This window comes from Pteropus vampyrus, unplaced genomic scaffold (genome assembly GCF_000151845.1).
Source record: "Pteropus vampyrus isolate Shadow unplaced genomic scaffold, Pvam_2.0 Scaffold149, whole genome shotgun sequence".
NCBI classification, from domain to species: Eukaryota; Metazoa; Chordata; class Mammalia; order Chiroptera; family Pteropodidae; genus Pteropus; species Pteropus vampyrus.
In genome coordinates, this window is record NW_011888930.1 from 2829257 (window position 1) to 2845914 (window position 16658).

Consider the following 16658-nt stretch of genomic DNA (forward strand, 5'->3'; position numbering starts at 1 on the left):
TTGGGAAGAGATGAGCAGGGCTGAATCTTAGGCACTTAAACTTGCGAAGGTTGGGACAGTTCAGATCAAGTAAGGAAGTCAGAGAAGGACTGGCCAGTAGGTGGAAGAGAGAAGAGGAGGAGCAAGAGAAAAGTGGTGTCTCAGGCACCAAAGGAGGAGAGTGGCCCAAGCAGCAAGGAGCAATGGACTGTGTCAAATGGTGCTGCTATTTCAAGATGATGACTGAGTATTGCCTATTGGCTTTGAAAATACGCATGTTATTGATGGCCCCAGGTAAAAGTAGTTTCAGTGAGTGGTGGATGAAAGTCTGTTTGGACTGAGCTTGGAAGATAGGAGGAAAGGAAGTGAAACAACATATGTAAACAGATCTTTTGAGGAATTTTACAAGAAAGGGAAGCAGTGAAATAGAGCATTAGATATGGGGTCTAGGGAGGGTATTTTAAAAGATGTGTGTGTGTGTGTGTGTGTGTTGATAGACATGATATAATACGTAAATAATTATCATGGAAAGATAAGAGTATTATGAGAAGCTGTAAGGAATATGAGATATCATGGGGTCCCAATCAGACTGTGCTCAGAGATTGAATCTCAATGTGGGTAGAAAAAAAATGCAGGAAGCTTGGTAGATTGGATTCTTTTGTGTTAGGACTGCTGACTTTCACAACAGATGTGGAAGAGAGTATTACAGGTGGTTCAGGAACAATTTGAACACTGTAGAGACAGAGAAACAGGAAAATGTTAATATTTGAGAAAGACAACTTGGGAAGTTAGCTGAAGATAGACCAGAAAAGAAAGACCAGGGCCAAATAGAAAGCTTATGGAAGAATTTGAAATTTATCTGAGTTCATGAAGAGCCTTAAAGTATGTTTGAATGTGAACGTGAACAATCCTATCTGTGTTTCAGGAAGGTAAGTCTGACAGTTGTGTGGACAGCGGACTGTATAGATGAAATGCAGCCAGTCTGTGGAAGTTTTTCCAAACCATACTGGGAAACTTGGATTTGATCAGATAGGCAATGGGAGCCACTCACTAAGTTCTTAAAAAGAAAAAGACATGGAGACAGTGGTGTTTTGTCCTTTAAAATTAAACTGGAAGTGATTTACAAGATGGATTAAAGTGGTGACAGATTGGAAACACTGCTGATTTGCCTGGCTTTTCCTCTGGAATTTTCCTTGCTGGTTTGTGAAAATATCTTGTTTCTTTTTATAAGAGAGATTTAGCCCCAAATATGGAAAATCTGACTTTTTTGCTTTAGTCTCTAGCTAGTGTTTTAGTTAGAAAGAGATACTACAAAGGAAGGACAAGCAAGGGCTCACCTGCTAGAATCTAGGTAGTATCAGGTGAAGACTTTGATTCTCATACATTCATAAAGTATTATTGCATGTTTTCCATTTGCTGATCACCATCTCAGGCTCTGGGGAAACAAAGAAAGGAACCTAATTCCAACCTACAAGGAATTTAAAATTTAATGGGAGTGGCAAGCATATACAAAGTAAAATATTTGTAGCACAATGTGAGAGAGTCTATGCACAGAATGCTCCTGGGAGTCCAGAGGAGGAAGTGATTTACCACCAGAGAAAGCTGGAACTTCATGGGGAAGGCCACATTTGATAACCTCTACCTGAATAGATTCTCAGCTGCCTAAGAAAAGGGGAAAAAATATTTCAGGCAGAGGGAAAAGCAGGCACACAGGCTTAGCTTGCAGAAAAAGCACAGTGTCATTGGAGGCTTTAAGAAGGTCTTTGTGCCTAGAGGGTAGCTTGTATAATGTCCAGTGGCAGGACATGAGTCTGCAAGTAGGGGTCAATAGCCAAGGGCACTGTGAACTATGCTGAGGAGTTTGAATTCTATCCTGCAGGTCAGTTTCCGTTTGATACACTTTCTTCTGTTTTTCTAGTTCAGGCTATGATCATCTCTCATAGTCTACTCCTTGTCCCTGGTCCTGCACCTGTCTGCTTGTCCTCCACCCTGTCTGGGTGATCTAAATTCACACCTAACCCTGTTATGAGTTGAATTGTGCATGCTGTGCACCCCCTTCCCCTCGGCGGAAATTCATTTGTTGAAGTCCCTAACCCCTAGTGCCTTAGAATATAACTACGTTTGGAGATGGGATTTTTAAAGAGGTAATTAAGTTAAAATGGAGTCATTAGGTGAGCCCTAACCAATATGACTGGTGTCTTAATGAGAAGAGATTAGGACACAAACATGTCCAGAGAAAATACCAAGTGAAGACACAAGAATATGGCCATCTGCAAGTCAAGGAGAGAGGCCTTAGAAGAAACCACCCTGCCAACACCATGATCTTGGACTTCTAGCCTCCAGAACTGTGAGAAAATAAATTTCTGTTGTTTAATCCGCGGGATCTGCTATGCTTTGTTATGGCAGCCCTAGCAAACTAATACACTTTGCACTTCCTATTTCATATTGTATAGAGCAACTTTATACCATATGAACTTTAGAACTTTATCTCTCTAGAATCCTGCACCCCTTCCATGCTAAACTCTGCTCATACAGGCCACCAAGTTTATTATTTCTTGTTCTCCAGCAGCTCCTTCAATCTAAAATGCCCTTCTGCCTCCTCCGACTCTGTTAACCACATCTTCAGTTTATAAGACCCAAATGAAGCACCATCTTCCCTATTCTGTGTTTCCCATTTATAGAACATATCAGAAGTAATCACTCTCTCCTTCTGCCTCTCTCTGCTGGCAACAAACTTTTGTCTCAGAGCCATTTTAATAAACATGTTTCCTCCTACTAGACTTTAAACATTTTGAGTAGAAAGACTGTGAATATCTGTCTTTATAATCTCAATTCCTATTTTAGCTCCTGGCACATAACAAATACTCTAGAAATGCCGTAGAGCCTGGATATCCAGACATAAGTGTTCCTGAAAGAAATTCACTCATATTTTACAATAGTCTAATGTAGATGTTACATTTTTTTTTAAATGCTCACGTCTGTTGATTAGCTCTCTTAGATATTTCCAAATACCACTAAATAACATTATTTTTAATCCAATCATCCTTTTTATATACTGCATGCAGATGCCTGCTGCATTTTAATCTGTCTACCTTCTTTAGTTATATTTCTAGTCATTTATTCAACACATTTAATCTGTGCCAGACAGTGCTAGATTCTGAGGGTAAGAAAACAACTGAAATGTTGTTCTTACACAAATGAACTCATGGTTAGGCAGAAGGGACAGATACATAAACCAATTAAACTGCAGTGTGGTGAGTGCAATGATAGAGATGTGTGTACGGTATTAATGGAATGATTTAATTAGATGGAAAGAACAGGCACTTTTTACAGCTAGGTGTTTGCTAACTTTTATTTTCCAAAATAATTATTGCTTCTTGTAGTGTGTGTCTTTAGCAGGTGACTTTTTCCTGACCTTATGGCCTTGCTCTGGAGGGACCTTATTGAAACTCCTTATGTACTGATTACGCCCAATGCCTGTGTGAGAATTTCCAGAAGCCTCGGCCCTGCTGTCATCCTCATTAAAGAATCACACAGAGAGAAGGCGCCTTCAGAGGACTTAAATCCCCTTCTTTCTTCACTTACCACCTCATATAAAGCTGGAATTGACAGCTAATTCTACTCTATTCTAGGACCTTGTAATATGTGAAGTGAAGGATATAGGGCAGAGGAATTATCACTGCTCTTTCTCATCTGTCCCCAATGCTGGACCCTGGAATGTGGCTACCCCGTTCTTTGCAGGAAAAATAGCAATTCCCAGTAGTTAAGAGTATCTGAGAGGAATCTCAAAGAACTGCGATGAATCTAAGAGTTGACAAGGTAATATAAACCACTAGCTACTTCAAAACATAAAATACCCACGTATCTGTTCAAATACTTCCAATTCTCCGTGTCTTTTATATAACATTCTGTGTCTGTGTTATCTGTCTTTAAAAATTCCTACAGTCCAAATAAACGCTGCCTGATTATCAGACCAACATGGTTGGTTAACTTACTTACTGATAGAAATACAGTGATACTGAAAGGCAGTACAGATTTCTAAGAATGACAGTTATCATTTGCACACATTCTTTTGCGTGATAATCAGCTTCAATTATCTGGCTAAAAATCTTATTCAGCATTTATTTGAAAATTTTGATGTGAAAAATATGGGCTCTTTAAGAAAGGAATTCTAAAATAGATTTTCCATGTTACTTTAAGTTATGTATCTCAAGCCAATGCCAGGATCTACTGGCTATGAGAGAATTAAGCTAGTATTGTATGCAAGTCAAGTTTCTTCTGATCTAGCCAAAAAATAAAACGTAAATATTGAGATGATGCAGGGAGCCAGGTGAATTTCAGCCTGGACCCAAACAGGAAAACAGGGATTTCCAGGGGCTCCAGAGGCCATGGCAGAAGAGTTAAATGCCGTTTATACCTGTGGTATGCCTTTGTCATGTTATATTTACCTGTCTGTTTACATGTCTATCTCTTCCACTAAACTATGAGTTCTATGAGGTCAGAAATGAGTCGTATTTATATCTATACCCATGCACCTTTTAGAGGAAATGAAGAAAAGGGAAAGAAGACAGGTAGGTAGTCCCAAAGAGGAATAACAACTGGGATTCATGGGGAGGCACTTGAGAAACTTAAACGAAGCAGATGATAGGAAACTATGGATATGGCTAGAGAAGTCTTCCATGACTTTGCTATCTAGAATAGCTCCCCCAACATTTCATCACCATGTTTATTTCCTTTCCAGTACTTATCCCAATCTATAATGGTTTTGTTTATTTACTGGTTTATGAGCTTCTTACCTCAGGGTAATTCTATGAAGGCAGAACCTAATCTGTGGTTTTGTTCATTACTGCCCAATAACTATTTGTCACATCATAATTATTTGTTTTGAATTACTTAATCTATGTGACTTGGGATGAATGAATATATTTGTGTCCTGAAAATTTTTTTACATCATAGAAAAAGCTTACTTACGTATAATGGGCACAAGGAAGTGGAACCATTGAAAAAGGAAAGAACATGAAAAAATGCGGCGATTACTGGTATTTGATCTCTGAAAGGGAGCTCTCCTTTTTATCCTCCTAATGGAAAATTAACTCAATGTCAGTGAAGGAAGGGATCTGGGTTAGTGTTATTCTTATCTTTGAAGGCTCCTCCAGTCTTGAAGATAGGAGATGAGAGAGCCATCACAGGAGTTAAACACCGCTTATTTAACAAAAGTATTCTGTACTTGCCATGTGACAAGAACCAAGTGGGGCCACAAGATACAAAGATGCCTAAGAGAAAGTTTGTAAAGCAGCAGCGGGTAAAAAGCAAAGCACGCCATCTGCTGCAGCTGGAAAAGATCTGTGTGCTAGCTGTGTTCTCATTCTTTTCTTTTTGATTTTTAAAGCAATTTCTTTAAAAACAATTTAAAGAATTCCTCTTTATGCTTGCTATTTCTCTTAAGGCACTGTTGTGTTTATTTGCTCTTATATTCCTATAGTTTCATCTTTTTTTTTCTGAAATAATTAATTTGTAATACTTCCCTGAGTTCTGTCACTTCAGTGCTGAACTTTTCTAATTTTGATTTATGATGTTTTTCACATCTTGACGCATTTTCGTCATGTCTTTACGCTCTTTTGGAAATGGTAGGTTACAGTTCGGGGCTGTTTTGTGGGCATATCTTCCTCCCTGCCTGCTTTCCTTGTATGTAGGGATGTTAGTTTGTCCTGTATTCTTTGTTCTTATAATAATTTTGTATTGGATTTCCCCTCAATACTCTCCTTGTGCTCATTTCTAAGGGAAATTCGATTTTTGTTTCTTTTCTCTATTTCTTTTTCTTTTTTCTTGAACTTTCATAGCGAGGCGAGTGGAGAAAGGCTTTTCTAACTTCAGCATGCTCCCTCTTCTGTTGTTCTGTGTAGTGGTCATAACCTTGGTGGCTTGCTCTCTGGGATTCCCTGGCCCAGGTTCCAACCCCCTGGACCTTTTATTTACTTTGTCACAGTTGTCCAGGTGCTGCTGAGATTTATTTCACTTGCAGCATCTTTTCCTTGTGGGGCTATGTCCCAATTTGGAGCACCAGCAAGCCACAGTTTTGAAGGCACAGTGGGATTCTGCTGCTCAGGCCCCTGAAGTCCTGTGGGCTGGAGCGTCACCCAGGCGGGAGCGAACGAAGTGCTGGCTCCCATGCGGGCTGCACTCTGAAGACTGCTGAGTCCTGAGCGGCCTGCGCTACCGCAGCGGCCCAACGCACCTGCCTGCACCTGCCCGCACCTGCCCACACCTGCCCACACCTGAGCTCACCTGCAGCTGTTGCTGGGCCTGAACTTTGCAGTGGCCGCCCACTGGCTTCCTTCTTCCTGCGCAGACTCCTTCTGAGAATCTGACTGTTGAGGGTCCTCTAGCTTTGTTGCAAATTTTGCCCAGGCGTTTTGGCTTCTCCTTTCAGTTACTCTGCTTTTGTAGCTGTTGTTTGCTTGTTTTTGCTTTTTGTTTTATAGGAATTCAGAGATTTAAAATCTGGGCTTCTGCCGTCTCTCCAGAATCCCTGTCAAATGCATTTAAAGCAGGTAGAAACCTTGGGCTAAGCAAATATGTCCTTCCACTCAGGCTTTTTGAATTAAGGAGCAGCCTTAAATATTTATGAAGTGTATTACTCCTCTTTATCCCTATCAAGACTCTGTATACATGTAGTAGCTTATTTCTTTCCTGACCAGTTCTGCTGTGTTCACCTTCGCCCTAACCGTCCATGACTGGTTTTAAGTAATCTCCAGAACATGCAAATATGACTGTGTCCTTCCCCTGTCCCTACTGAATAAATCCTAAACTCCTTGGCAGGGTATGCAAGATCTGCCATAACGGGAGCATTTTTCTTTTGTCTGACCTATTGCGTGACTGTCAAACCCTGTGCATTCATACTACTGGACTGCTCATGAACACACACATATGACATTGATTCAAGACTCAGTATTTTTGCGCATCTTATTCCTTCTCCTGAAATGCCTTTCCCAGCTTTCTTCTAGCTAATTCTTATTCAACTTTCCAGACTTAACTGCCCTCCTCCAGAATCTCACAGCATTTTATATTCATGTCATTTACCAGGTTAGAAGTATATGATCTGCTAAAGTGTATGCGCCCTCCACTGGACAGTAAACTAGGAACCCTATCTTACTCACCGTTGTGCCCCCGAATCATGTATAGTAGTACCTCGTACATAGATAATGTTATCATTTTCACTATTTCTTGCTTTTACTTTTTCTGAGTCATTTTATCTGTCCTTGGTACCTCAGCTATGCCCTATTTTACTACCATGATACATTAAAATAAAAAAATAGTCAAATTTCTCTCTCAATCAGGCTCTTCTTCTGAGCTGCAGATCATTTATTCAGCTGTTTGGATAACATCTGCACTTGCGTGTGTCCCAGGAATCCAAAGTCAAGATCCAGCTCTTCCATTGTATTCCCTTTTCTTGATCAAAGGCGCCTTGCTGATCATGCCAGAAAATAGAGGTCATGCTAACTCATTCTATTTCCTAAACCTCCGAAGTGTCAAAGTCTTATTGATTCCATCTTCCAAGCCTATCTCAGATCTATTTTTCTCTCTCCTCATCCACTGTCATACACCAGTGGAAGCCGTATCATCTCACCTGATGCTATTTTAAAAGATTACTAATTACATTCCTGTATCCATGCTTGACTTTCGCTAATCTATTTTACATACAACAGACAAAATTACACTTTGAAAATGAAAGCCTGATCATGTGGTCCTCTGCTTAAAACCAATCAATGGCTTTTCATTGTTCTTAGCGTAAAGTTTCAAAATCCTTAAATTGTCCTCTTAAGTTTCCTGTATCTTTTTGCTCACTGGCTTCAAGTTCAGAGTAGTGGAACTTCTAGAGTTCTGAGTCAAGTCAGGATTCCTTCACTGGCACTCTCTCCAGATGGAGGTGCTTATTTAACATTCAGTCTCAGGGAACTTATCCCAGCCCCACTGATATTGAATCCCTGGGAGTTGGCCTAGGAATGTATACTTTAAACAATATCCTCAGAGAAAACTTATATTCCTAAAATTGAAGAAACGTTGTCTTTTAAAGGTTCTCTATCTTGATCTGGTCGGTGGGTCATGACTGTAACTAAAAATTCATCAAGATGTATACTCATCTTGTATACTTTATGTAACACTGCAGTAAAAAGTAAGAAGAAACAAAAAAAACAGTCATTATACATTGCTTTAGCAAAATAAATAAACGTCTTATATAGTAAATTTTAATTAACATGTCATAATTCATGTTTTTGTTTTCCTAAAGCAGATTATTTTACATTTTTATTAGAAATTTAGGCTCTAGTCATTTTAGAAAAAATCCTTTACATACTTTTGGTTTGAAATACAATTATTCTAGTGTATAGTCAAATTTATTTGTTTTAAAAATAAGCCATTGTTGTCTTTGATACAGATAAAATTCATTATTTTAGATTTAAAAAATTTTGTATTTCTTTAGAAAGTTGATGTTTCAAGTAAATGGTACTTTTAAACACCTGTATCTTTTTGTGTGAATATGAAGATGTCTGTACAAAGGAAGGGAAGAAAGAATGAAGTGGGGGAAGGAAGGAGGGAAGGAGGAAGAAATGGAAGGAAAGAAGGAAAGAAAATTAAAGAAGCCAGTGCCCTAAGGACAAAATATTCTTGCCCATCCTCTCAAAATAAATCCTCTCAAGTAGCTTAAGATATTACACATGTTTTGATTGTTAGTTATATCTCTAGCTATTTAGTCTCTGGTTGAGAACAGCCTTCTTAATTGCATAATAGCTTATTGTAACACTTTATATTAAAAAATATTTTGTTATTGCGTCTAGTGTATATTTATAAGCCTTATTATTATTATCATTATTATAATTTAAAATATATGACTGTTTCTGTGTCGGTGAGAGGAGCAGGGACTCACTGTGAGAGACAGAGCACCCTTAAGAATTTGTGGCCTCTCATTTTGATACCTGATTTATCACACACCTTCACAATTTTACCAGTTTCAGAAGGAGGCCTGTTTTCTCTTGGAATGCTACATTCTTTGGGGATGAAGTGTTCAGAGTCTTTAACACTGTATTGGAGTGTCTCTTGAGTATTTAGCATCTGGATACAGCCGTCATCACAGTAATGAGAGATAGAGCAGGCCAGAACTGACTCTGTCCAAGGGAAAAGCAGGATCAGCACCAATTCTACCATGGCTTTTCCCAGTGCTGCAAAAATAATGGGTCAACAAGGTACTTTTATTAAATACATCTGCAGCATTGCATTTAATTTTTTATTGTCACCCAGCCTACATACAGTTAGGAAATTGCTCTAATAATTAATGATATGACTATAAAAACTTAGGAGATTATAAATATTATAATAATTTTCATAATAGTTGCAGACTGTTGTTATAACTTCTGTTTTTCTCATATACATTTATAGTATCTTTTTTAAGCATAATGCTAAAAATATTAGAAGGAATTCTCAAATAAATAACCCAAGTTTCCTCAGAATGATTTATTTAATATTACCAAGAGAGACAAACTTCTAAACTAGATGTACCATCTAACTTATTTTGTATTCTTAAAAAACTTTTTATTGCTTTAATTATAAAAATCACACTTGTAAAAATTATATGTAATAAAAAGATTTAAAAGTTCAGATAAGCTTAGAAGAAATAAGTAAAATCTCAGGTAGAACAATCACTTAGAAATAATGTCTGTTAACATTTGTTTGTAGAGATACATCAAGAGTGAGGTTGACAATGGAATAGAATAGAGTCCAGAAATAAATCCACACCTATATGGTTATTTAATCTATGACAAAGGAGGCAAGAATATACAGTGGGATAAAGATAGTCTATTCAATAAATAGTGTTGGGAAAACTGGACAGATACATGCAAAAAAAATGAAGCTAGACCACCTTCTTATACCATATACAAGAATAGATTCAAAATGAATTGAAGACTTAAATGTTAGACCCAACACCATAAAGTCCTAGAAGAAAGATTTTAGAAGACATAGTAAACTCTCTGACATTGGTCTTAGTAATATTTTTTCTGATATATCTTCTCAGGGAAGGGAAACAAGAAAAATAAACAAATGGGACCTACATCAACTAAACTAAAAAGTTTTTGCGCTGCAAAGGAAACCATCAGGAAAACAAAGACAACATAATGAATAGAAGATATTTGCCTATGATAAACCTAATAAGGGGTTAATATCCAAAATTTATAAAGAACTCATACAACTCAACACCAAAGAAACAATCCAATTAAAAAATGGGCAGAGGACCTGATTAGATATTTCTCCACAAGGGACAAATAGATGGTCAATAAACACATGAAAAGATGCTCAAGATCAATAATCATCAGAGAAATGAAAATTAAAACCACAATGAGATATCTACCTCACATCTGTCATCAATAAATCAAAACACAAGTGTTGGCAAGGATGTGGGAAAAAGGGAATCCTTTTGTACTGTTAGTGGGACTGCAAACTGGTACAGCCACTACAGAAAACAGTTTGGAAGTTCCTCAAAAAATTAAAAATAGAATTACCTTATGACCCAGCAATTCCACTTCTGGGTATTTATCCAAAGAGTACCAACACTAATTCAAAAAGATATATGCACCTCTATGTTCACTGCAGTGCTATTTACAGTAGTCAAGATATGTACGCAAAGTGCCCATCAATAGACAATTGGACAAAGAAGTGGTACATATATATAATGGAATATTACTCAGCCATAAAAAAGAATGGTCTTACTATTTGAAATAACATGGATGGACCTAGAGGGTGTTATACTGAATGAAATGTCAGAGAAAGACAAATACCATATGATCTCACTTATACATGGAATCTAAACAACAAAATAAACAAATGAAACTAAAACACTCATAAATACAGAGAACAAACTGGTAATTGCCAGATGGGAGGGGGTTGGGTGAAAAAGATGAAGGGATTAAGAATACAAAATGGTAGTTACAAAATAGTCATGGGGATGTGAAGTACAGCATAGGGAATATAGTCAATAATATTGTATTAGCTATGTATAGTGCCAGGTGGATATTAGACTAATCAGGGGAATCACTTCGTAAATTATATAATGTAAAACCACTATGCTATACACCTAAAACTAATAAAAAATAATATTGAATGTCAACTGTAATTGAAAACGAAAATACATACAAAAATTTTTAAATGAGTGAGATTGAGGTCAGTGCATTTTATTTAGACCTTACTTTATGACTATTAGCTCATCTAATTCAAAGAACAATTCTGAAAGGTAGTCCTATTATAAACTCTATTTTACAAAAGAGAAAGATAAAGAACAGAGTTATTAAATGATTTGCTCGAGGTCACACCACAAGTAGGTGGCAGAGCAGGAATTTGAGGCCAGGTAGTCTGACTTTGGAGTCTGTGTCCTTAGTCACTAGCTGAAATTACACTTATTAATATATTTTTTAAACAGCTTTATGGAGGTATAATTGACATACAATAAACCACACATATTTAAAATATATAATTTGAAAAGTTTTTTAAACCATCTTAACTATTTTTAAGATGTGTTTCATAGTGTTTCATATATTCCCTCTGTTGTGCATAGGTCTCCAGAAGTTTTGCCCTTGCAAAACTGAAACTCTATATCCATTAGATGACATCTCCACTTGCCCCTCTTCTTAGCCTTTGGTGATTGCCATTCCACTTTCTTTTGCTATGAATCTGACTATTATAGGTACCCCACATAAATGAAAAGATATAGTAGTTGCCCTTTTGTGATTGGTTTATTTCACTTAGCATAATGTCCTCAAGGTTCATCCGTGTTGTAGCATATAATATTTCCTTCCTTTTTAAGGCTGAATAATATACCATTATATATAGATTGCATATGGTTTATGCATTCACCTGTCAATGATACATGGTTTGCTTCCACTTCTTGGTCATTTTGAATAATACTGCTATGAACATGAAAGTGCAAATATCTGTTTGAGATCCTGCTTTCAGTTTTTTTGGATATATACCCAGAAGTGGGATTGCTGAATCATATGGTAATTCTATTTTTAATTTTTTGAGGAATCGCCATATTGTTTTCCATGGAAGTTGTAAGTTGCACTGTTCCCACCAACAGCGCGCAAAGATTCCAATTCCTTTTTTTTTTGGCACATTTATTTATTTATTTATTTTTAATTAATTAATTAATTTTTTATACTGACTGGTTAATGAAATCTGGTAAGTTTTAGATGTACACTTTAATAGTAAGGCGTATATATATTTACATTGTGTGTTCACCTGCCATAGTTAAATTTCTTTCTGTCACCATATATTTAACCCCTTTTACCTCGTTTACCTCCCCCCACCCCCTCTCCCCTACCCTCTTGTAACCACTAGTCCATTGTCCATGTCCATGAGTTTCTGTGTTTGTCCTATTCATTTGTTACTTTTAGGTTTATATCTCACATATAAGTGATATCTTGTGATTTTCAACTTTTTCTGTCTGGCTTATTTCGCTTAGCATGATTATCTCCACGTCTATCCATGTTGTTGTAAATGGCAGTATTTCATCTCTTCTTATGGCTGAATAATATTCCATTGTGTATATGTACCACAGCTTCTTTAGTCGATCATCTTTCGTTGGATACTTCAGTTGCTTCCATGTCCTGGCCATTGTGAATAATGCTGCTATGAACATCAGTGTGCAAATATTTTTTCAGATGTGAGTTTTCAAGTCTCAAGTTTTCAAGTAAATACCCAGCAGAGGGATGGCTGGATCATATGGTAGATCAATTCTTAATTTTTTGAGGAACCTCCATAGTGTTTCCAATTTCTGTACATCCTTGCTAACGTTCTTTTCTTTCATTTTTTTTTATTATTATAGACATTCTAATGAGTATAAAATGATATCTCATTATGGTTTTGATTTACATTTATCTAGTGATAAATGATGTTGAGCATCTTTTCATATGTTTGTTAGTCACTTATATATTATATTTGGAGTAATGTCAAATCCTTCGTCCACTTTTTAAATGAGTTATTTATATTTTTGTTGTTGAGTTGTAGGAATTCTTTATATATTCTGGATATTAACCCCCAATATACCTTTTAATCCACATAGAATAATACTTATACTTTGAAGGCTGTCTTGCAAAGTGCTTTTTGTGCATTTTGAATATATTATCTAAAATTACTTTGCTGATATTATAGTCTAATTTTTAATGATCCCTCTATTATAGATATCTTATGGTATTTTCATGTTTTGCTATTGTAAATAAAACTACACTGATTATATTTATTTATTTTATGATATTTTCTGTATTAGTTTCCTGAGTCAGCTGTAGCTCATCACCACAAACTTGATAAGTATAAACAACAGAAATTTATTCTCTCATAGTTGTAGAGGCTAAAAATCTGAAATCTGGCAGAGCTAAGCTGATCCTAGGATTCTAAGGGAGATAATGTTCCTTGCATTTTGTGACTTCTGGTGGCTGTTGGCATTCCTTAACTTGCGGCTGCATCATTTGCCTGTGGTCACATTGCCTCCTCCTCCTCTATGTGATGTCCCTCTGCCTTAATTTTATGACCTTTGTCATTAGATTTAAGGCCCACCCAGATAATACAGAATGACCTTATCATCTCAAGATCCTTAACTAAATTACATCTGTAAAGACCCTTGTTCTTTATAAAGTAACATTCACAAGTTCTGGGGAATTAGGACATGGACACAGCTTTTGATGGGCCACCAGTCAACCCACTACAGATTCATTAAGATAAATTCCTAAAATTAGATTTGTTAGTTCAGGATATGTAAAATTTAAATGTTTTTAGATAAATCTTTCCAAATTATGACTTTGAATTGCATTTTAATATTCTTAAACATGTGTATTATGTGTGTTTGCATACATACCATGCAAAAACGTATACTCTATAAAAAATAAAAAAGGAAGGAGAAGAAAATAACAAATTGGAGGTTGAGGAGAAAATAAAAAAAGAATGATGGAGGCTCTCAGAGTTGTCCTCCTTGATCATTTAAGTTCTATCTGTAGTTGTTTCAGTAAAACATACCCCACTGGTTTAGACCTGGAGATGTGGCCAAACTTGTGTAGTTTTATTTATTTGATTATTTCTGTTTTGTTTCTGTCTAGAAATATGTTTTATTTTCAAGTTTGCTTTTTTGTCTAAAATACTTGGTCTTCAATCATGACATACTGTTTTCCATTAAAAAGAAACATTTTTATTCTATTGTCTTCAATTGTCACATACTACTTACAATGTAGAGCATAAATTTTTGGACTTTTAAAATTATTTGAGGACGTGGTTCCATAGTGTAGTGGTTAGCACATCTGCTTTCCATGCAGAAGGTCCTGGGTTCATGCCCCAGTGGAGCCATAGTCCATGGTCTACAGCCATGCCACCCTGAACAAGCCCAATGTCTGATCTCGGAAGCTAAGCCTGTCAGGCCTGGTTAGTACTTGGATGGGAGACCACCTAGGAAGACCAGGTGCTGTAGGCATAAATAATAATAATAAATAATAAAAAAATAAAATAAAAAATAAAATAAAATTATTTGATGAATAAGCTAAGACAAGCTTTATACGTATGTATGATGTACATACATGTGTGTTCTGTTGGGAGGTGGAATACCATGAGGATCAGGTATTTCTTTTCTTAAATGTAATTTAAAGATTCACCAAAAAAGAACTATGTCTCAGGATAAAAGTCATTTTTAAGGTATTTGGGTAATAAATTTTGTGGAGTTGCATTTTCAAAACCTTAAATAACAATGAGCTTCTTGACAGAAGATGACCTTTTTGTAACCAATACGCAGAACTCAACACATCCAGTTGAGTGTGAACTCTTCAAAGTTGGAGGCTTATTTCAGGGATGAGACCATCTCTAGAAGTCGGAATCTGAACATCTCTCTCAAAATTAACTGCTTTTAACTTGTGGCCTAAGATTTTCAAAAGTAAATCAGTTTCATTTATTTGATAAACCCATCTTATATTTTGTCTAAAGTTTCTATTTATTTTTCAGTTTGACTATCCATTGGACACGGCTCTGCGTAACTTTTATCTGGTTCCAAAAATCAAATCTGCTTTTATGAAAAAAAAAAAAAGTCACCAGAAAGGATTATCGACATGTTGCTACATTTTCCAAAAATGATTTAAGCAGTAGCATTATCATTATAATAACTATGGCTTCCTGAGGAGTTTGCTTTGAGAGAGAACACTCAGAAGTGTCATTTGTGGTATATTTTTAGAAATATCCTGATACATTGCTATAAAAGTAACACAATAGCCTTATGGGATACTCTCAAGATTTTCTAGTCAAATCTCCTCAGTTTATACAGGAAAGGTGAGATTCAAAAAATTTATTTAAAAAGTTGCAGAAGTTTAGCTACAACATTACTTGGTGATGGAATTACAGAGATCCAAGTTTTTTATTTAATTTTAGGAATTCTTTTTAAACTATAAGCTGATATAGCTGCAGTTGTAAATTGGTTAGTGACTATGAACTTCAACCTGCAGATGTGTTTGCATTATCTAGAAATTTTAAAATACTGGTAGGTGGGGCAATAATTTTCCACTTCAGATTAGCAAGAGGATTTAGTCTTGAATGAAACAAACAGCTTTTGGATAAAGTGGCCAGATTTAACAAATAAAAATTTGCATTTCTGATTTAAAAAATGCTTAATTTTTTACTATAAGTATGTCCCAGACATTGCATGGGATATACTCATGCTTAAAATATTATTTATTTGGGATTCAAATTTAGCTAGGCAACCTATATTTTATCTGGCAAATTTAGCCTTGGAGTATATAGGCATACATATCACCATTTTGATTCCGGCCTATCAGCCGTGTGTGGCAGAAATTATTATTCACTAAATAGCCTTATGTTCCTTCATCCCCATATTTCACAGCTTCCCTGAAGTTAGACAGAGCTACTTGACTAGTTTTGGACAATGTGTAGTGGTTAGAAATGATGTGTATCTATTGATTGATGCATTTAAAAGCCATAGTGCAACAACCCCCCAGGTCACTCTTTCTCTCTTTTAGTGAACTAGAAGCCATCTGTTTAAGACGGCATAGATGCAAACACAGCAGCCTTGGCTCCCTGAGGAAAAGTTGGAATGAAGGTACCCAGGAGAACCATTGGGCCCTCAGCATACTCTGTGTGTAAGACATAAACCTTCATCGGTTAATCCATTGAAATTTTAGGGTTGGTTTGTTACTGCAGCTTGGTATAGCCTATGACTAACATACTGTGTATCATTATATAAATTAAGTAAATTCTGTGAGCTTAAATTTGCTATTGTCTTTTCACCTTTATGGAGTTGCCATCAACTGTGCAGATGTTTGGAGGACTGAATGAGAATTACAGGTGAAAAGCTTCAGCACTCTGCTGCACGGGAGCAGATGAGAATGATGTTTAATGATAGCTTGCCCATTATGAATATTGTTTTAATCCTTATAACAATCTTACGAAATTGGTGTTATCATTTCCATCTAAGCACTAAGGGAAATTAGAGTGGTTAAGCAATTTGCCCAAGGTCATTTCACAGAACTCATTAAGTATAGAGCTATTTCTTTATTCCATGACATTCTGTCTCCGAAATCTATATTTTCCCATCTATGTCACATAAACATTTGCCTTTGACATACAGAAGCCTGTCTCTATGTCATTTATTC

At 36.3% G+C, this 16658-nt stretch overlaps 1 non-coding gene across 1 annotated transcript; it reads left to right on the forward strand.

The window, feature by feature from the left end:
• The first annotated feature begins 14282 nt into the window (after positions 1-14282).
• On the forward strand, positions 14283-14355 carry TRNAG-UCC. The gene has a single exon. It is a non-coding gene; the product is annotated as a tRNA-Gly (tRNA).
• Positions 14356-16658: the final 2303 nt, after the last annotated feature.